This window comes from Amblyomma mixtum, chromosome 2 (assembly GCF_055824585.1).
Source record: "Amblyomma mixtum isolate Tamu chromosome 2, ASM5582458v1, whole genome shotgun sequence".
Classification (NCBI taxonomy): Eukaryota; Metazoa; Arthropoda; class Arachnida; order Ixodida; family Ixodidae; genus Amblyomma; species Amblyomma mixtum.
In genome coordinates, this window is record NC_143013.1 from 191,544,068 (window position 1) to 191,566,125 (window position 22,058).

A 22,058-nucleotide genomic window follows, 5' to 3' on the forward strand; every position below is an offset into this window, starting at 1 on the left:
ATTGGTTCTCAAAATCACGTGACCAAAATGGCGACTTTTGGTTGGTTGACGGCGTCGACCGTTTGCAGCCCGGCGCCATTTTGTGTGGGTCGGGCAGTCCCACTGTCACGGCGAAGTGAGGTTTGTGGGGCGCTAAGTGCGAAATATTTCAATTTACGCAAGTCTTAGTCTAAAATCACTAAAAGATATTGATCCGAAGCGCGCTGGGAACGCTGTATCGTTGCATCCTTGTGTCTACATTCAGCAGCCACGCTCCAGGACGGTCCGATAACGCCGTAACCGGCGATGCTTAGCCTGACAGCGAGGATTGAACACTCATCCTGAGGGAGCGAAGGGTATAGATACGAAGCGCGTTGTGTACGCTGCATCGTCGCATCCCATTATCTATAATCAGCCATGCGGCGCCGACCCGTTATCTACAATCAGCGAAGCGCCGACGCTTCGTGATGACCTGATAACGCCGCCGACGCTGCTTATAGCGCGACGGCGAGAAGTGATCAGGGCGATTCCTGCCGCGTACAGACAGCGTAATCATGACTGTGCAGATGAAAAAGCGATACCTAAGCAGCTTCCGTTGACAGCCAGCAACGGCGCGCGCGATAGATCGAGATCTCCGATAAACCTGATGACGCGGCGCCAGCGGCGGCCGCGAAACGGCGTCCCTCAAAGCGCGGAATGGGAAACCTTGACGAAATAAATTTGTTTCTCAATGTTTTGGGGGGCAAGATGAGCAAAGAGCACGTATGTATCGTTTGTTAGGGGCTGACTGCAATCACAGCGCCGTTGTGAGGTAGAATCGCGCGCTGCAGCTTGGGGGAGGTCACAGTGCAAAGGCACTCCTCCAAACAATGCCATCTATTCGCCGGCAATTTGCTTGTTGCAACCGCAGTTATGTCGACGGGAAATGGTGCTTTTATATCAGAAACCAGCCAGAACTCACTTCAGTGATTTCTAGTTACCCTTAGTGCCACAAAAATATGCCAAAAACGTTTTTTTCGATTTCTCAAAACTGAAATTTTGGCATGCACAGAATTTTGGAGGAGCGATATCTCCAATTCTATATTAGCTATTACTACAATTCTTTTTGTGCTAGAAAGATAAATGCACAGGTTGTGCAATAAGGCTAAATTTAAACTACTGCTTCCTCAGGAAAATTTTGGAAATAAATCGTTTGTCTCAGTAGTCAAAATGAGCTTTTTCTCTGTAATGTTTGACCAGCTGTAACTTTCGTCCAAGTCGTCCTAGAATGCTCATTTATGCCTTATTGCACTCCTTGGTGATTCTAGATCATTTATAAATAGTAATCTTCTCCACAAGGTCTTATGTTAATTAACCAAACTTCCTCCAAACAAAAGACATATTTTTCATGATAAATACAAAACTTACTGCTGCAGGGGGAAACTGTTTGCAGTTTTAGAATCAGCACATTAAAATGTACAAACAGTGAAAATTTGGTGTAAATCTGTCCATAAATAAAAAAAAATAGTTCTAAGAGGGGTGTCCCCCCTTAAAACACCTGGGACGGGCACTTTTGCCGACAACCAGCGGGACTCGCTTGTCTGTGCCGTCGAGGTTGGCGCACAGCAGAATCGTTATGCGGAGCTTGCTCTGCTTTCTGCCGCGGCAGTCATCGCCTTTTAGTGCTAGCGTGCGGCCCGGAAGCATTTGATAAAATAGAGCTGTCTCGTCGGCATTGTAGACATCGGCCGCCTCGAAGCGACTAAGTATTCCAGGCAGCTTGTCAGCCACCCATGAAGCAGCAGCATCGCTGTCTGCGGAGGCAGATTCGCCGCTGATTACTCTCCCGACGACACCGTGTCGGTTCTTGAATCCCTGCAGCCACCCGTTGCTTGCCTTGAAATCGTCATGGCCCAAGATACACGCAAAGTCCTTTGCCTTCTGTTGCAAAATCGCGCCACTAATGGGCACATTTCTGGCTCGCGTGTCCAAAAACCACGCGAACACTGCCTTGTCCACATCAGCAAATGTCGACGTCTTCAGTCTTTTTCTTCGAGCTTGTTCCCGACTCCACTGCGTTTCTGATGCTGTGTTCCGCACTCAAAATCGTTGATAGGGTGCTCGCTGGAATGCTGAAACGGGCGGCAATGTCTTTCTTCTTCTCGCCCGCGGCGACTGCATTTAAAATTGCAAGTTTGTCTTCGAAAGACAAAACTTTTCGTTTTCTGGCAGTAGAACTAGCAGAACTCATCATGACCAACCGACGACGCAGTTACAAGCGGAGACGCACGACTACCTAGTACCTAGTACCTCCTAGTACCTCCAAAACAAGTCAAACGAACCAGCACGAGAGCACAGCTGACACGCACAGACGCAGGACAAACGCAAAATGGCGAATGCAACGCGTCGTCCCGTCGGTCTCGTCCTCCTTTCCCCCCTCTCCTTCCTTCGCCCTGGTAATGAAAAAACCGGCCATCAGCGTTGCTTTTAAAGTGAATTCTTACACGTAACTGTGTCTAAGTCATTGAAACAAATGGAAATCACAAAATAATACTTTTTTTCAAATCCATACATAAAAAATCCAACAAAAGAAAAGAATCAACCGCCGCTACAAACGCCACCTGGTGCCACGCTACACAAGCAAAGCCTGAACAGGCTGCTACGTTAGGCACGGGGCGGCGCTAGCCGCGCGTTATCCGTCGCTATCATCATCATCGCTAAGTTCGCTTGGTCGCGGCCAGTCGCGATGATCCCAGGCGTTCGCGTAGCTGTTGGCTCCGTACAATACTAATATTCACTAATATAGTGCATTTATTTAGTCGAATTTTCCTTAAAAGTGCAAAAAGTAATGACTGATCAGCTTTGCGAGTTCGTTACATCAAGGTTAACTGCCGCAACGTTTTCGTTACATCGAGGTCGAAAATACATGGGCTTCAATGGGGGCAGCGTTGGGGAATTCAAAAATTTTGTTAAATCCAGGAATTCGTTACATAGAGGTTCATTACATCCAGGTTTAACTGTATTGGCTAATCGCGTTAGTAACTTCCGGGCGACGAGCGAAATTTTCTGTGAGTGCAGATCCGAGCAACACGACAAGCGACACGGGTATTTCGCTTCGCGCGACGGCGTCGCTCGTTGCTTGCCGCTGTCGCATTCGCGTACATGGAGTTCAGCCTTTAAAACATCTAGGATTTTTGGACTTTCCTATTACAAGGAGTGGCATTTGCACCCACCATTACTGTGATTCTTTCCTACTATCGTGGCCCCCTGAACAGGAGTCACCCAAACAAGAGAGGGTGCAGTCAGGGAGCATCTTGAAAAAGAGGCCGCTCTCATCACAATTGGAGGTGTCCTCTGGGCTGTACTGGCTCAAGGAAGGCTTCAGCTTGTTTTGACCGTAGCCTGTTACTGTGGCTGCGTTGGCGGCTCTTCTCTCCCTGCAAATCTTCTTAATTAAAAGATACACCGTGTCTCTTGAACGAGCGGAGGCATCCGTGAACTTGAATTTTTCAATGTTCATTTTCACGGCCAGGGTCTCTGCCTTTTCCTGCAACGTGTCGGTCGGCACTGGAAGATTCTTCGCTAAAGCAGCTTTAAAATTACATGTTTATTTCGAAAAGAGAGCTTCAATTGCAATCAAACTTTGCAACAAAGGGAGAAAATGGTCCATAAAGCAGCCACTGCCACTAGAAACATCCTGCAGCATATGTCTGTCCCTCACGGCCCTTGTGAGTGGACTCCTCAACACATTCTTTTTTTTTAAGTGTGCGGCGATTGCTCTCGCTTCGGCAGTCAGCTTCAGGGACATTTTTTTCTGCCTTGTCATGTCTCTGGATGTGCCAAGCTCCACTAGGCCTACAGGTGGAAGCACGCCCAGTTCTTCGAGGACACAGTCAAAGCTGGTGTGCCCCCTGTTGAACCGAAGGACAGCCAAGGCAGTGGCCATTTCCACTACATACCAAGAGGCAAATCTTGTTTTAGGGCAGAGAAGCCATATCTTGCTGTTCAAGGACTCGGAAGCATTTTGGGTCTTGCCTTGGATGCACCTGGCCAGCAACTTCTCATCGGTTAGCCGCTTGTAGATGGGCAGGATCGCCTTTCCCTGGGCCTTGGTCAGTAGCGGTGTGTGGGCTGGTGCACACTCACCCAACACTTGGGCTCGCCGGTGCTTGCACCAGGATGCTGCTCCCTCAGGACAGAATTTATGGCTGCTAGCCCCCATCGGACGAGCATGAGTAGAAATATGAGGCCCAAATTGCTCTATACATTCCCTGGACGCTGCCCTTGTTGCTAGTAACAGCAACCTGATAGTAGGTCTGCAGCTTCAGGATTGCAGGCTCATTCAGTTTTTCCCCTCTTGGCAGGGGTTCCTTTAGCTTTCGGAGAGCAGTTTCGAGGTGCTTTGCCACGTGGTTAGTACAATCTTCCTTTTCAATGGGGACACCACTGTAGGCATTGGCCTCTACAACTGCCGCATAGGCTTTGGAATCCCCGTCACTTAGGAACTTCCTGAAATGCAGTGGCATGTCTTAAGATCGGCTCCTCTGCCATATATGCACTGCAGCTTCAGTCTCCATAGCGTTGGATGAGCAGTCGACATTCTTCTCACACACAGGGCCATGAAACGCCTGCCAGACTTCTTCCTCCTAATCTGGCAGGACCGTATGCCGGCTGCAAGCTAGGCAGTAGTTCGAAAAGACCTTGAAGTTCAAGCAAAGGCCAGTATCCAAGGAAATAACTGTCCCAATGCCATTGTGGCTTTTATGGCCGCATTTCTGCCATGTGTCATCGCACATCACGGCAATATTATCCCCGCCGACGTCACTCTTTGTAATCGCCCGCGGTTTCTCGAGGTTCTCGGAGACTGCACTCATTGCAGCATCGTGTACTTTCCGGCTGATTGCAGCAAAAGATTTATGATGCATTGGCTTGTGGAGTCCAATAATTGAGGAAAACAGTACCAGCTGCTCACATCCAATTCCTATAGAACGGGCTGCCACAGCAGCTTTGACGTTGATGGCGAAGCTTTCACGCGAGCTCCCGCTGTCATAGTCTTGGCTCGCGTTGTTGCAGGTGTCCCTGCACGCCACAACTTGCCGCGATGAGTAGGTTGCGGAAAGAACACTTTGTGGGCACACACAGTTCTCACACAGTAGTTCAAGGAACGAAGCGAGCCCTTTGCGCTTCGCAGCCGGTTCCCAGACTCGAAGTCCTGAACGCTGGCATGTTGGGCAAATCGTTCAGCGCTGTCAAATCAGTAATGACAGATGACACCTCATCACAGCTCTTTCCTGATCTTGGAAATTACCAGTCTTCTTTTCTGAGGCACTCAAATATTCTAATGCTGCTTCAAATTCCCCGGAGGTATCTGAAACGCTGGGATGATTACCGTCTGTTCCGCTAGGCCTAATCGCCGCGGATCTTACTTGTTGCTGGATGAGCCTTCACCTTCGACTTTCGATGTCGTCCTCTGTATTTGTAAACAGAACGGTGTTTCACTGTACGATGACTTCGCTTGCTCGATCCTGCTTCATCCATGACCGAAGATAGAGTTGACTCATGATCGTCACTCTGAAGCGTCCCTCGACGAAGCATGGACCCAGCAAGGAGGCTTCGCCACATGTGCCTGCATGGCGACCATTGGCGATCCCCGAATCGTACCACAGGATTTAAAAACCAGTCGCAGCGCTCAAGAAAGGCTGCTAAGGCATGCTTTTTTTTTACTATTTCTTGCACATTCGACGCCCGGGCAACTGTGGTGATTGGCAGAATGCGGCTTGGCTGATCTCCTCAGCGATCTGCAGCGGCGAGCAACCACGGCGTGCCGGCCGCGTGACGTTCAAAAATAGCGTACTTTCAGTTTTTTACCAGCCACCTTGTGCTTTTAATCGCAATTTTAGCCCATTTCTGGTTCAAATTCAGCTTTGGTTTTCATTTTCATAAAAATAGAGATACTAAACTCGACAAAAACAAGCAAAAGCAAAAAATCAATAATTTCATGAAAACCCGCGTTTTTCGACCCGCAGCTCCCCTTAAGGGGGAAGGCTACCCTTGAGCATCAACTTCTTTATTTCTTGAGATATCTGGATGAAATTTTGAGGGTAAGCTTGTAGCACGCACATTTGAAGAACTACCAAATTTCATATAGCTGTGCCCACTGGTTCTCAAGTTATAGAAGTATATCAAGGTTGTTTACATGGGTTGCTTGGGACATGCCTGGAGAATTTGCAAAATGTGCTGGCACTTTGAAATTCAGCATAGTCATTCCTGGATAGGTACCCCAGGGCAAGACAAGGCCCTTTTTCTAAATTTCTTTGCTGAAAAATTTTAGCGCAGCCCTGAATTCAGTGTTACTTATTGACCTTCATTAACCAAATTGTAATTGTTTATTACAAATTCCAGAGACATTATCTTAAAAAAACTAGCTTGTCTTGCCCTCAGAAATTTAATCAGGTATGGTGCAAAAGAAACCCCATGAAATTCTGATAAGTGGTTCCCAAGATATGGCTTTCCCTAGCAGCCACGCCAGGCAGAAAACTGATTCTGAGAAAATGGCCTTAGACGGTTGACAGTACATCAACTTTTTTGTTTCTTGAGATATCTTGATGAAATTTTCAGGGTAGGCTCACAGCATGGACATCTGAAGAATTGCCAAGTTTCATAGAGTTTTGCCCAGTGGTTCTCAAGTTACAGGAGTATATCGAGGTGGTTTACATGGATTCTTTGGGACAGGCCAGGAGAATTTGCAGAACGTGTTGGCACTGTGAAATTATTCATGATAATTCCTGGATAGGCACCTCAGGCAACAAGGCCCTTCTAAATTTATTTGATGAAAAATTTTAGCACAGCACTGAATTTAATTACTACTTAGACGTGCACTAATTAACCAAATTTTATTCATCAACAATTCCAAGCACAATATCTTCAATAAATGGGCTTTTCTTGCCCTGAAAAATTTATTTACGTACAGGTTAAAAAAAAAAAACTCGAGGAAACCTGATGAGTGGTTTCTGAGATATGCTGGAATGAGCAGTCATAGAAGGGAAAAAATAAATAATTCAAAGAAAATGACCCTCGGAATTTGAGACGCTTCTAGGGCTAAAACAATCCTGCTGAATAGCTGGAGCTGTCTCTGGGCTCTTTCTTTTTTTGCCGCCTCTGAGTTTTCACTTCCTTCTGTTTCTCAGCCTTGCCCATGCGCAGGGCCTCTCTCTCCGCCGCTCGCTGGATGGCCAGGTGGCCAGGTGTGAGCCCCACTGACGTAGAGACTTATTTTGTGGCCCTGCAGCATCCAGCATTGTACCTTAGCACTGCTTCATGGAGTGCTGTCTCCACAGCAATCGAAGATGCATGTTGCTCCTTCGGCATCAAGGACCACAAGACTGAGTGAAACGACTCTGACGCATTTTGGGTCTTTGCTCCCAGGCAGCGTCGGAGCAGCGAATCCTGCGAGAGGCGCTCATATATAGGCAGCATAGCCTCAGCAACGTAGCCCGGAAGATTGTACGTATGTTTCGGCTGGGCTACTCCTTTTGCTCCAGCAGCCTTATGCGGCCACCATGAGTCGGCACCCTCAGGACAAAATACATGATGAGGCGCCGCTTCAGTTGAAGTGACGTGGTGGTATGATGCGGTCACCGCACGCTGCATGGCAGCCAACATCATTAGAATTGTTCCCGAGGGCCCAGCCATAGTAGCCTGTTAATTTGTCAGTGAGGGCCTTTGTAAGCCTGCCCTTGCCTCCTAATGGCCTCTCACTTTTCTGCACAAGATTGCGCAGTGCAGTCCCCATCCTTTTCTGAACGCGGTTCAGGCGCTCTTCTTTTACAATGGGAACAAGGCCATAAACATTCTCTTGTACAAGGGCAGAGAAAGTGGCACTGTCGCCGTCAGACACAAGTGTCACATAACGGAGGTTGTGTTTGCTGACAGAACTTGCAAAGAGAATCGGGGCTGCCTTTACCTCCATCCTCCCGGATTTTGCATCGGTGTTTTTTTGGCACACGTGACTCTCATGCCAGCTTAAGTAGTCCGAGTCCTCAGGTTTCGGTCCTATCTGACAACCAAGGCACTGGTTCGATTGGACTACAGCGTCCAAAATAAGGCCCGTGTGGTATTCGATGATCGCCCCAACTCCAGTGTGGGACGTGTGACCCCGCTTGTGCCACGTGCCATCGTAAATCACAGTAATGTCCCTGGAAAAGACTGGGTCCATCTGCTTGTAGGCTTCTTTTACCGTGGTAGCAGATTCGGCTTAGAACTTTTCCGTGCTCTGGGTCCCTGAAGGTCTTCTTCAAGTGCTTCTGAAATATCCGATGGCGAAGACCTCGGTGCGACACATTCATTGCTGCCCAGAAGTCATTGAGAGCTGTTTGGCCCTTCCCTATTTGTTTCATCGCCATAATTGCTCGAATATTGACTTCAAAAGCCTGTCCTTCGTTCTGGCGCGCAGAATTCCACGTACTCGCAACAATCCCACAACGTGGACACATCAACTCAAGTTTTGTTGCCAGTCCAAGTTTAGTGCCTTCTTGAATTTTCAGTCCACTTGCAAGGCAATGCTGCAGGCACAAGGAGCTGCAGAGCAGGTCGCCTAGCACATCCATTTGCACAAGGCAAATTTCCCACCTTCAGTTTGCTGACGGGTCCGGGAGTCATGGCTTGAAACTTTGTGTGTGGCTGGCATGGTGCCAAGTTGCTCCTGAACGGCAGCACGTTGTGCCTCCGCCGCCTCTATCTCCTCGGGTGTAAAGAAATTTGTTCTCAAGCGAACAGTGGACGACGCGTTCTCGCCCTTAGGAGCAGATGCGAGACTGGGGCTGAAGGCCGCGATTGCTGATGTTGATGGGCTCGGATCACCAGGCGCACTTGAAACCACGCATTCTTGTGCCGATGAAGCAGGTGGTAGTATGTTGCTGGATGCGGCGACGCATTCGTCTTGCATCATTGCAGCAGGTCCTGGGACGCTGGAAGCATCGATGCAGTCGTCGGCAGCGTGCTTCGCCATGCGGATGGACCTCATAGAACGCTTCCGGGCGCCGAACGCGTGTTGCGTCTTGGATTTCGTCGTAGGCATCGTGGCCGACCACGCAACGATCAACAAGCTACACGACACTGTTCAATTTCCCTCGTTCAAGAGATCATCGATTAGGCTTGCTTTCTGTGCTGCCTTTTTTCTTTCCGTACACCACAGGGCTGCAGAAGAGAACTCGCAACCTCAGCTCGTGAATTGCCATTCCTTGGCGGCTTTGTGAAGTTGTAGAAGGCAAGGTTATTTAACTGCTCTAGAGAGGGGTGGTCATTGCAGCGGAATGATTGTCTTACAATTCCAAATAAATTCTCTAATTTGTCTTGGCTCAAATTAGCTGGCAGGAGATATTTGTGTTTTAGTGATGACGACACATAATTCACAAGCGACAGTGTGCTTTCCAGCGTCACACAAAGTCCGAGGGAGTCCCTGCACTGAGAAATCCACCGCCGTGCTGAGCGGCATACCGTTGCCATTCATTCAAGAAAGTTAGAAATTCTTTTAGAAAACTTGCACTTGCTGACTCTGGGCAAAGCCCTTTGGAGGGCACCCTTGATGTCATGACAAATATCAAGCGTTCCATGAGCTTCACAAATTGTTCTGTTGGCTCAGTTGTACGGAAAATTTTGTGTGGCTTATCCTTGTAAAAAAAAAAGTCCTTTCAAAACCTCATTACTGAACAGCTGGAAGACTAGGTAGACACGCATTTGGTCGAATGAGTTCGGCTGCAAATGGGATAAAGTTAAATGTCGCATGACCTGCAATGTAAGCGCGTCTTTGTCAAACTTCCACACTCTTTGATAATGCTGACGTTTGCATTGCCACCTGGGATCTGGACTCCCTTAGAAGTAAATGCATTCCTGATACATTTTACAATGTGAGGAAAATCAGATATGAAATGAAGGTTCCTTGTTTTGTCCACGGGATGTAGAACCTTGCACTTGATTTCCTGGGCTGATGCTGGAAAGATGGAAATGCACTTTGATTAACACAATAAACAATATCATGGGTACAATGGAGACACAGATTAGCAACTTGTTAATAGCTAAAGAAATGTAGCGACCAAAAATCCTGTTAGATAAAAAGTATGTACCTTTGATGCCAAATAGCCTCCGCAGGCAACGATTCCACGAAGCACCATCGCTAGTCCAGAAGTCAACGAACAGGCCTGCTTTTTCAGCGAGGATTGTGGCCTCCAGCAAAACCTTCGAAAGCACTGGTGCCTTAACATTCTCATGGGCGGCGAACGCGCCAAGTATTTGTGTCCATGTTCCTGCAAAGACGAAGCACTATATGATGAGCCGTACAGTAAATTGGTAGCTGCATCAATTTCAAGGCGAAGCACTCGCACAACATAAGCCACTTTTATTATAAAAGCAATGGCAAACATCACTAACAAAACAACAGGATAAAACTGCATGGTGAAACGTTGCAGCCATTTAGCGTTGCAAGCGTTCAATTTGAATTACTTACCTTGGAGTGGCTGGACCATGACGACAAGGCCATGGTCACTTGTTGTCGTTTCTGTTGTGTCGTCAGTAAATGGTCCAAGGGCTATGAAACCAGTAAGCTCGCCAGATGGTCTCCCACTGACGTTTTCCGAAAGCTTAATTTCGTCGAAGACAAGTCCACCATAACGACTGAACTCATCCATGTCCTGGGTCGTCTTCTGCACACCTGAGGGAATGCTGGTACTGAACCCAAATGCACCTTTGAAACTTTACACATGTTTATCCAGGTATGATTTGCTAGGCAGAGCCATTATTTCATGCTGCCTGATGTGCCCATAGAGCTTGGGGCTTCTCATACACATAAAGATGCATTCCAGTATCCATACCTTGTCGTACCGCATGCCGCAGCTCGACTTTCTGCGGGCTGCATCAAAACACATTTTAATCCTTTCGCTGTCGGGTGTTTCTGCCTGTGACGCACCCCCAGTGTCGGCTTGGTTTCAGGGAACGAGCATATCAGGGAATGAGCGTGGCGATTTATTTTTGATTATGATTGCTATACATATAACATGGTCAATGGAATATGCACATTTCAGTGCTCTGCAGCTGTTAGTAAACATCCTCATCATCATCATCATCTGCCTGACTATAAATAGATAAATGAGGATAACATGAAAAAAAACAAAAAACACTGCTCAATACTTCTTGAAGAGTGCAGTAGATCCTGAAGCATGGGTCCAGGCACAAGCCTTTGTCACACTCAGCGCACATAACACGAATGTCTTTCCTTTTCCTTTGTCCTCGAACAGTGTTCGCACACATGTGATACCTCCGCTGGGTGTGGCTTCCTTTGGCTTCGCTCAGAGGAACCATCTGCGGAACCGTGAGCCTCGTCGGGTCATCACCGCTCCCTTTTCCACCTCTCTTCCTAGCACTATGGAACTCTTGTATCAGTTGATACACGACATTCAAGTGAAATTCACCGAATGTTTTTCGTCCACCATCTTCGCGCCGCAAGGTGAAGGAATTCAGAAGGCACTTGTCCATAATATGAAAAAAAAAAAAAAAAAACTTCTTTTACCATTTGAGGCTGTTCTTAATACTTCCTGCAAAACTCATCATCATGTCTGTCTTGTCCACTAATCCCATCATATTGTATTTGAGTACACATGCGGGCTTTCGCTTGTTCTCGCCTGTTACCCTATCCACCTTCCCTGTTTGGTTTGGTTTTATGGGGTTTAACGTCCCAAAGCGACTAAGGCTATGAGAGACGCCGTAGTGGAGGGCTCCGGAAATTTCGACCACCTGGGGTTCTTTAACGTGCACTGACATCGCACAGTACACGGGCCCTTCCCTGTGTCTTCCAGACGTGCGTCATGCATCGACGTTAGGACATGTACATCTCTCTTGTCATGCCATTTGAGTGCAAGAAGCGTGTTAGTATGATATGACTCCAATTCCCCTTTTTTCATCTTTTTGGAAAAATTTGGAAGCCCCTTCCTGTTGGGCTGAACAGTTCCACATGCGTTGTTTTTTTTTTGTCTTGAAGGCAGTTGAACAGTGCTGGACTACTGTACCAATCGTCCACAAATAGCGAATGTCCTTTCCCAAGGTAGTCTTCAAGTAGCTCTAGAATGATAGAGCCAGAAAGTCCCAAATCCTTGACCATGGTCATGTTTGTCGTGGCTCCAGTGTACACAACAAATTTCAGAATGTAGCCGGCTTTGACGTCGCACAGAACAAAGAACTTGACACCAAAGCGGTGCCTCTTCAAAGGAATGAATTGCCGCAATGACAGCTGCCCTTTCCATGGCATCATAGACTCGTCTATGCACAGGTCTTGGTGTGGAATCAGCAGGCTACTCAGCTTGCTCTGAATTGCTTCCATAAATGGCCGCACTGTTCTCAGCCGATCTGCGATATCTGTGGAGTCGCTCAGATGGAGGAGCGGCAGGAGAAGCAGAAAGCGGTTCAACGATAAAACGGTAGCAAAAAATGGCGTGTGCAACGTAGGGTTCGTGCTCCAGTAGTCTTGCAAGGCATTCTTTCTTATCAGGCCCATCAGCAGAACGACCGCAAGGAAACAGTACATTTCTGCTACGTCTGTCTCCACTAAAGCTCTGAGCCGTGACGTGCGTCCAACTCCTTGTGCGCTTGTCTTCACTCGCGCGAACCGATTCGTTTCACTCACGATGTGTGAAACAATTGTCTCATCATAAAACAGCTTGAAATAGTCACCTTCTTTAGCAGCCGGTTGAAGAGCTGCACGTGCGAACAGTCCAGAACGTGACGCGTCGAAAGGAAACAATGTTGGTGAGAAGTCGCCTTTCTTCCACATAGTTTCCGTTTGCCGTGGACGCTTCCGGGATGATGGTCCCGCCGTTTCAACATCAGAATCTGACGATGCGGAACTCACCCCTTCCTCGGATGAGACACTGTCCGAGTCCGAATCCAAGCTTGGCTCGTATTCAGAATCGAAAGAGCCACCGCTCCAATGCGCAGACGAAGGTCCCGCGCGGTCAGCCATCCGAAAGTAACCGCGCGCAGCGAGGGTATGCTTTCAGTGGCTCACACAACGGAGAGAAATGGGACGCTGTGTAATCACGATGAGAGAGGGAGACGGAAAGAGGCTAAAACAAAGTTAGAGGGTCTTTACGTTTGCTGCTGCTAGCTGCAGGCTAGGGTGCGACGAGAGAACAAAAGTAGCGATCGAGTCATGTGTCGGTCTCTTTGACTCTTGGAGAGACAACGGTGCGCGCCCCTGAACTTAACACGCCGTAGCAGACACGCCGGCAGAAGAAAAATAAAAACCTGCAAAACAGTAGCAGATGGCAGAACAACCCTTGAACCCATAACCACACGCGCTCGACTCATGATCCAGCGAACGCGGAGCGACCGCTCCACTCAGCAAAGAGAGAGGGGCGGGGTGGCAGTTGCTCCGTACTGTTCAATACATGTACCAACACAGTGCCAAGCAAAAATACGAAGAGTTGGAACACCAAAAGACAGGCATAGTATGTGTTACAGGTAGAGAACATGGTTTATTAACACAATGGAATACATGTGGCCAGCATGGCGATCACTCGTCGCTCATAACCCTAATGCCGGTAACTCTGCCACCTCGTCCAGACCAAGTCCCGCGCGCCACCTAGATGATCATCTGCTAACCATTGCAGCTGTTGAGTTGGCACAACACCAGGTGGCGCTAGTTACGGCCACAACAGCATGTGCCCTCCCTAATGAGCTGGCTGGAGGGGTAGACTATTTGCATACTGTTTGCAAAAATGCATACGTGGTTCCTGTCAAGGCAGCACCGTCTGGCAGCAAGATCTGCATATACAGTGAAACCTCGTCGAGCCGCAGTTGGCCGAAACTCAGAAAAAGTACGTCCTAAACACAGTAGTACCACTTAACAGGAGTAGCACAAAATCGCCCACTTACCTGCTAAAAAACAAAGCCAGAGAAGTAGTAGTTGAAAGAAGGAAAGAAAAATAAAACATGCAGCCTTTTTGCACTGCAGAACCGGTAATCTTCGTTTGACGCCGCGGTGTTCTGGCAGCGACAACAGCAGCCTCAAACTCACGTAGGCCTCGAGCCAGCTTCTCGGCCAGTCCCCTTTTTTGGCAAACAGCCGCATGACGTTTACAGCGCGCTCAGCCTCTGCCACTGTTGGGCCCGAATCACCCACACTTTCTACGTCGTCTGCACCACTGTCCTTTGGCGACACTTCGGCCACAACTGAGGCAACAATGGCTTCGTCGGACAGGTCCGGCTAAGTTTCCACTTCGCTGTCGACGTCCTTGAAATCTGAAGGTAATGCCTTCTGAAGTACCTTTCCTCTCAAGGAGTTCAGCGAGCAGGCTGTCACAAGCTTGGTCTGCAATGTCACCGGTATCGCTTGCGTCGTCTGTGTCACTCGCTTCACTAAAACCTGCGCTCTTGAAGTTGTTCTGCATGGTTGCAGACTCGACTTGTCGCTATGCGTACTTCAACATGTAGGTCGCGCTCATCAGGTCAATGGTGTATACCTTGTCACATTCGAGTGCTAGCAGCATCCAGTGCAGCAGATTTTTTCTGTGCAGCTTCTGAACAGCTCGAGTGATTCCTTGGTCCAAGGGCTGGGCGATCGCTGTAGTGTTTGGCGGCGAAAACACCAACGTCATAGCCTTGAGAACATCCAGTGCGACGTGCGCTGATGCGTTGTCAAGAATCATAAAAACAATTCATCCTTTCGCTGATGACACCCCTTCTTCCTTTCACCTCAGAACGGAGGTCAATGAGGTGCACATTCTCCTCAAACAGCTTCCCTTTCATCCAAGCTTCAGTGTTGTTTCTATTGAAGACTCCTGATGGCAGTCAGGCACTTTTGGAACACCTCGGCTTGGCCGACTTGCCAGTGACAAGAAGCAGCAGTTTTTCGCTTCCAGACAGGTTAACTGCGAATGCAGCCGAAATCTGGTCGAAATTCAGTCCCTGGCACTGCATGCTTATTGAATCAAGCATAATCAAAACCTTGTCTCTGCTCATGTGTAGCCAGGCTAACACTAATTATTAAAGCACAGCTGTAATAAACAGTACGAAACCACTTCTCTTTATGTGTGGCCCACAAGGCTTGTGGCACTCAAGACTTGTTAGCACATAAAAGCCAATAAAAACACCATTGCACACCTTGAAATAGTTGGAAAAGCATCACCATTCCATGATCTGCAGGAACGGTTTTTTCTTCTTCAGGCGTATGCTTTCCGAGGTCTACGAAACCTTGTACTGCACCTGAAATTATAAGATCCCGTAATTATGCAGTGCAGCATGCAAACCATGCTAGACGTATCAAGTGTCGTGGCATAGGTAGCACCAGTGACCGTGCTTACCTGCAGTGTTGACAGTGAAGTGCTCGCACAAGTTCAGTTCATCGAACACTGTGCCGTGCATTCGTGTCCATATGCTCTGTTTTCACGGCGATGGCCTTGAGCACATTTTCACTGAAGCCAAAGCCGCTTTTAACTCTTTCAAGCACAGTAGTTTATTTTTTATTAAATTTTCGATTTTATTGCGCAAATGGTAAGAATTGATCACAAAAACAATATTGCACAAAGTAGAAAAAAATTACTTATTGCTCTTTAGAATATATGAGGTGGTCAGTGCTGCTGACCACCATGCTGGAAGGGTCTCTTTATGGCACTCCTTCCTGAATCTGTTTATCGCTCAAAATAACGGCACGCTTTTCACTTGCTACTAGCAAAATCACTTTTTGTGGTACTCAGCAAAGCAGTTCTTTCCCTTACGGAGGCACAATGGCACATTGCATGTTTGGCACATCCAAATTGTTCTCGATGGCTGTGCCTTCGTGCTGCAGTTTGCGCACCTTGTCGGCTGGTGCCTGGATTCCGCTGTACGGATAGCCAACTCCACAAATGGTTTCGACCTCTTTATTTATTTATTTATTTATTGGTACATACTGTCAATCCCATATGGGATTATAACAGGAAGGGCATAAGTTGAACAGTCTAAAGCACAATAAGGCAAGCAAGCATAATACAAAGGTAAACACAGCGTTGTGGGGGTAAGATGTTTAACAAGAAACTCAAGAATAGAAGTAAAGGGGTATAAACTTTCAAATGGACGGAACAGAAAACAGTAATCATGGAAAACAGTAGTTGAACAACTTGGTTGTTGGATGACTTCCGCTTTGCTTTAGGGTCCATGCGGGCTTCAGCAGTCATGTGTGAGACCAGGCTCCTCCTAAAGTCTTTCAATGACATCTTTTCCGACCCATCGTGTTCGCGAAAAATTATGTGTGCGTTCACTACACAACAATCAAGAAGGTGAAAAAAGATCCTATGCCACCACTTGCGTGATTTCCGATCCAGTGCATATTGCCCTTTCATTTGGTCAAAATTTTCCACAAAGTTCATATTCTTGTTGTAATCTTGAAGTGCGCCAGGGCAGTTGACTTTAGTGATTGTCCTATCTTTCTCTTTCCTATTTACTTGAACTTCTTCAGAGGGGTCGGGGAAATTTGACAACAAGTGAACAGTCCGCTTGTCTTTCCATTTCATGCAGCATAGGTTATTGTCGCTGACTGAATAAGCAGTTTCTCCCCTCTTCATTGATTTGTCGGGTGTTAACTTTGGCAGGTACTTCCTGTTTGCATTCACCGTGCCACAAGCGTATATCCCGGCTTTTGCAAGATCATTCAGCTGGTTGCAACTAGTAAAATAATTGTCCAAAAATATGCGGTGCTGCTTCCAAGTCATCACACAGCATCTTCACCACACACGCACCTAGCTCTTTCTAGACACTGTCGTTAGACCTTCCGGTGTAAATCTCAAATTTGAGATTGTAGCCATTGCTGGCGCATAGCATCCAAACTTTGTAGCCGCGTTTTATTGGTTTTTTAGGCATATACTGCTTCAAAGAACTTCCTTTGAATTTTATCATTGATTCATCAATGGCCAAGCACTCTGTGGGCTGGTAGTGCTTAGCGAAAGTTCTTGATACTTCTGACAAAAGTGGGCGTACTTTGTACAACTTGCCAAAGTTGGTATTGCCTCTGTCTGGTTGCAGCGCGTTATCATTTAGGTGGAGGTGGGAAAGGAGCCAGCCGAAACGATTCACGGTCGTCACTTTTCAAATGAACGGTTCATTCATGTCAGGTGCACTGCACCAATAATTGCGGTAGCTCGGACTCCTTTTGAGCCCCATCAACAAATTGAGACCGAGGAATGCTCGCATTTCCTTGTTTGTCGTAGGAGTGTAAGGCTTGCTTTCTTGTTGTGCATATAGATTTGTTTGAAACACAACATCTTCAGTCCACTCAGGCGTCCTCAATAGGTCGAAAATACTAAATGGGGTGACATTGTTGATAGCGAGAATATCATCCGGCAGTCCACTATCGGATGAAAATAACACAGGGGGAGACATTCGATATTTAGTACTCCACACGGGAACCTTGTGAGTTGTCACTGGAGCTTCTTCTATTTCCATATCAGATGCATCGCTATCGCTTTTGATGTCGTTTAGCGTTGCATCTTCATCATCTAGGACGTTCTCTCTGATATCAGCTTCCGCGTCATAGTCGCTTTCGCTCGAGGTGTCGCCTCCAGCGAAGCTGTCATCGTCGGATGGAATATCCTCATATTGAACACCTGAAAGGCAGTTTTGAAAGCGAAATTTACATTCATGTTGAATTTGGATGATAAAATTTAGAGTCCTACCTATAGGGAGCTTGCACGAACGCCGGCGGCGCTATGCATTCTGGGTAATCCGCCATCTTGCCGTCCTAGGCAGCAGTCGACGCCGCACAGGCAGGCTTCAGTGAACTGACTGAGAGCCGCGTCGTCTTCGACAGTCAACCAAACAAACACGGAGTTGCTCGTGTACCACCTCGACATGCATAGAAGATGTCTGCAGTTTCTGTCGCCGATTGTTGTGTGCAGCTGTGCCCAAAAGATCAGGCACGCTACGAGGAAAAGGCAAAGCAGTGCAGCGTGGACCCATTCACACTACGAGCCGACGACTGCACTATGGATCACTATGGATTTGGACACATGGCTGCCCGTCGACATCGTCCGCAGTCATGAATTTCTAGTTCGGAGAACTAGTTTTGTCACTCAGCAGCATGACAAGGAAGCTTTAGAAGGCCATAGCATTCTCACCAGTGGATGCGTACGCAAGCCATACATGAAAACGGTCACAGCCGAGACTGTGATCCTCAAAACACAGGCAAGGATACTACTGATTGAGGTACAAATCCCTTTTGTTGCCGTTGTGATTTAAGCCCAGGTGAACCAGTCGCAAAGTCTGAACAAGCAACTCGTTTGCGTGTGGGTCCTCGCGGAAAGCGACGGCGACATTTCCTCAGCACACTGTATCTGCATGGACGGCAACGGCGAAGCCTGCTTACATGTTGCTACCATGCTGTTTCATGTAGAGTATGGCTTGCGCGCACGTCAAAAACAATCGTTCATAGACGGCACTAACACTGGCTGCCGGCCACCGATGGGATCGCGCTTTGCAACAATGATAGCATGTCTCATTTGGGGATTTCGAAGCAGAGCGCAGGTGCAGCGATGGGGCCCGGCCGGGGGTGCAATAGTCCAAAAGTTTCGACGGTTGATCTAGAAAATGTATGGCCGTAACCAAAGATGTTCAATGTGGGCAGCAATTCACAACTTTTAAGTACATTCGAGGTGCAAATGGCGATAAAATTACGTAGATGCATCGTCAGGTACCTGCCTTGTGAAGCGTAGAACGTAGGGGCTGCAGTAAACAAATCGGCTATCAGACTCTCCGCATGTCGTAGATCGTTTACGCACGCGACACGAAGTGGCATGAACAGACTTTTTACTTGTCTAGGCTGGCGTCGATCTCGCCTCTGTTAATCCGTGTGAGCCATTCGAGTAAGCGACGCCTTGAGAGCTGGTTTCTCGCACTCGCGCAGCAGTATCTTCGGTATCCTGAAGAACCTGCAGTCCGCCCGTCCTGTCTTTAGTTTCTGCGCTTTGCTTTGGATTCGGCTGTTAATACTAATGACACAACAGCACACCATCATGCCAGCACCGTTTGCACGCACTACACGACCGTATAAACTTGGCTGCGTTGCACGTGCGGTGGCTGCGTCGACTGCTGCCTAGGACAGCAATATGGCGGACTACCCAGAATGCATAGCGTCGCCAGCGTTCGGCAACCTCCCTATAATGCCAATCATGCATGGTGGTCAGCGTAGCTGACCACCGGAAAAAACATTGCCACATGATACCTATCTGCTGCAAAGACTATTTTTGCCTCGCAAGAACAGAGATATGCTCATGCACTACATATTGCGCTAAAAAAAAAGTTCTATATAAAGAACCTTACCTTTACGCTTGTAAAACATTTTGGGGTCCATCGCAGGAATTGATATGGCGGGTACAAAGGCGCGTTTTTCACAACACTACATTCTTCACAGACAGCTCCCCGCCATCTGGCGGGTGGTCAAGAACACTAAAGAAAAAAAGTCAACATATAGTTTTTGCAATGAACACCAGGTGGCTGTGCAAAAAAAATTTAAATGGTAGTCAGCAACACTGACCACCGTGCCTGAAAGAGTTAAAGGGCTGCACCCCCCCCCCCCCCCCCCCCCTCCTCCTTCCTCCACAAACGGGGCTTGTGTTTCACAGAGTCCACAGTTTTCTTGTCTCAGGGTCGGGCAGGTATCTGGCCTATGTCCCACCGTGCCACACAGGTCGCACGCTGGTATGGTGCGGCGGTATGTTGCTACCGGTATGACTTGTGCGTTGTACAGTACAGCTCTGGGCTTGTACTTGCTTTCGAAGGTGACTCTGGCTTTGTTCGAAGTTCCGAACTTTCAGATCTCCAGGATGGTGCTCTCTCCGTGAAAGCTTTTCACCTTCCCTCGCTGGGACTCGGTGGTTTCCGGATTGGCCACTGTGAGGACTCCGTGTACCATGTTGTCTTCGCTCTGATTTACGTGCCCGTGCAGATGGAGGTCCGCTCCTCCTTGCGGTCGGATCGCAAAGTCCCTGAACAGTTTGTGTGCTGCATAGGTGCTGGACGTGCCCATGATAATCAGGTTTCGGTCCAGGGATACTGTGAAGTAAAAGTTGTCTGCTTCGGCCTCCTCGACTCGCTGTCGTAGGGCTAGGCCTAGCTCACCATGTTGGAAGTTCTTCAAGCTTGTCGCTGTTAGTTGTTTGATGATTAACACCACATCGTCTGGTCTGAATCTGCACAGAAACTTGGGTTTCCATGCAGCTTTGACTTGCCTTGGGCCTCCGGCTGCGCGCTCATCGGATGCCTTGTCGGGTTGCGCGTGTTGGCTTCCGTGAGCTGACGTGGCCTTCCCTTGCGCGCAGGCTTGGAGTTTCTGGGCTCTCTTTTCAAAAGCCTGGATCACATTTTCGTTGCAGGCTTGGTCCCGGCTGGTCTGCGGCACCGTTGTGCATGCAATGCCTTCCGGGTCGTAGCCACGTTGTTGGATAGTGCTTGCTATGTTGGCCGGGAGCGGCCTCCTCGCCGCGGCGCTATGATGGATGGGAGGAAAAGTGCTCCGAAAAGTCGACAAATCAGCCCACCGGGTTGGGAGTGGTCTCCGTACGTGCCGGATGACTTGCTGGTCCTGTCAAGTTCTGAAGCTTCGAACAGGTTACTCGGCTCTTTCTTTATGGTTGGAGCAGGAAAACTGAAACTTGTAATAGTCAAGCATGCTGTCTTAGGTTAATTTGTAGACCTTTCTGAGAGCCACGTGCTTCTGAAATTCCGTGAGCAACTGAAGGAGACTTCGCTTTGGGTGGAAAAGGCCTCCCTTGCTTTTACAGAGAACAAGGCTGCTTTCAGGCTGATGATGAAGGGCACTTTCTTCCAATAACCATTCATGGCATTTCGTACGCGTTGTGCTTTTCAAGTACTTGTGGCATATAAAACCTTCTAGGTAATAAATTATGCAGTCTACAGCTGCTGGTGCTTCCTGCAAGTGACACATGGTCAGCTTCCGCTTCGGAAGAAACTAGGCCATCTAGCTTCTGCTTCAATAGCTCACGGTTCCCTTCTGACTTCACAGTGTCGTCAGAAGCAAGTTCTAGGTCTTTTTGAGCGTTAGCACAAGCACGCCTTGTACAGATTCAGCATTTTCAACTTGTTGAATTTTGGGGGCTTTAGCGAACGGTAAACTGATAACATGTTGTAAAGTTTCAGAAATGTGGGCATAGATGGGTGGTCATTTTGAGCACCATCCTGTCGGGTAACACCAATTAAGTGTTCCAACCAGTGTCGAACCAGAATTTTTTCGGTTTCGGTTCGGGTTCACGTCTTTCGGGTTCAGTTCTGGGTTCGGCTCCAGATCGACACTTCGTTCCGGTTCGAACCAGTTCAGACCATACTGAACCAGTAAATGGGTTCAGTGTAAATGGGTTCAGGACAAAAAAAAATTAGAACATAGATGGGTTGTAATCAACCTTGTTATGCAGTTTGCTTTTTTTTTCTCGCACATCGATATGTAAAAGAGAAAATGCACAAAAATTTATTAATGCTAGATGTTCTCACTTTACCCACTTTATTTTCCGCAGCAAAAAAGTGAATTTGCGGAAAGAACCGCAAAATGAAATGAACTCGAAATTATTGAAAATCAGCTATGTGTACGCATAATCCATCTGATTAGGTATAAGGTGGAAAGCTGGTGAATTTTGCATCTACAAAACCCTCCAGCTTGACCAGTTTCGGAGACCCCCGTGGCGCGAGTAATTGGTATTTATCTGAAGCTCGAGTCAGTCGGGAATTTCTCATATGCAGTGCACTTACGCAGACACCGACGTGACCGCCGCACGTGGTCTCTAACCTCCCGTGCACTATTGGTAAATGAAGCTGTCATGTATCAGCACAGAGAGACATCTTACTGTCCTCCTGAAACCGACTTGCCAGTCACCCCCCCTGACTGCATGGTATGAGAATATGAGAGACCCCCTTTACCGTCCATCCCTCACTCAACCAGAGCCTTGTGGGAGCACTGGCTGTCCTTTAAATCCATAGATTACCAAACACATTTTATTTGAATCACCTCTTCGATATCGCCTTTGTGGCTCGCGTTATATATATGTCAAGCTCCTATAGCTCAGTATCTCCAGAAG

The 22,058-nt window shown here is 47.8% G+C and overlaps 2 pseudogenes; both read right to left on the reverse strand.

Annotated features, from left to right (window-relative positions):
• Window positions 1-3,511: 3,511 nt before the first annotated feature.
• LOC149361909 (uncharacterized) lies at window positions 3,512-4,832 on the reverse strand (annotated as a pseudogene).
• A 2,215-nt stretch (window positions 4,833-7,047) lies between these two features.
• Window positions 7,048-9,621, reverse strand: LOC149361910 (uncharacterized; annotated as a pseudogene).
• Window positions 9,622-22,058: the final 12,437 nt, after the last annotated feature.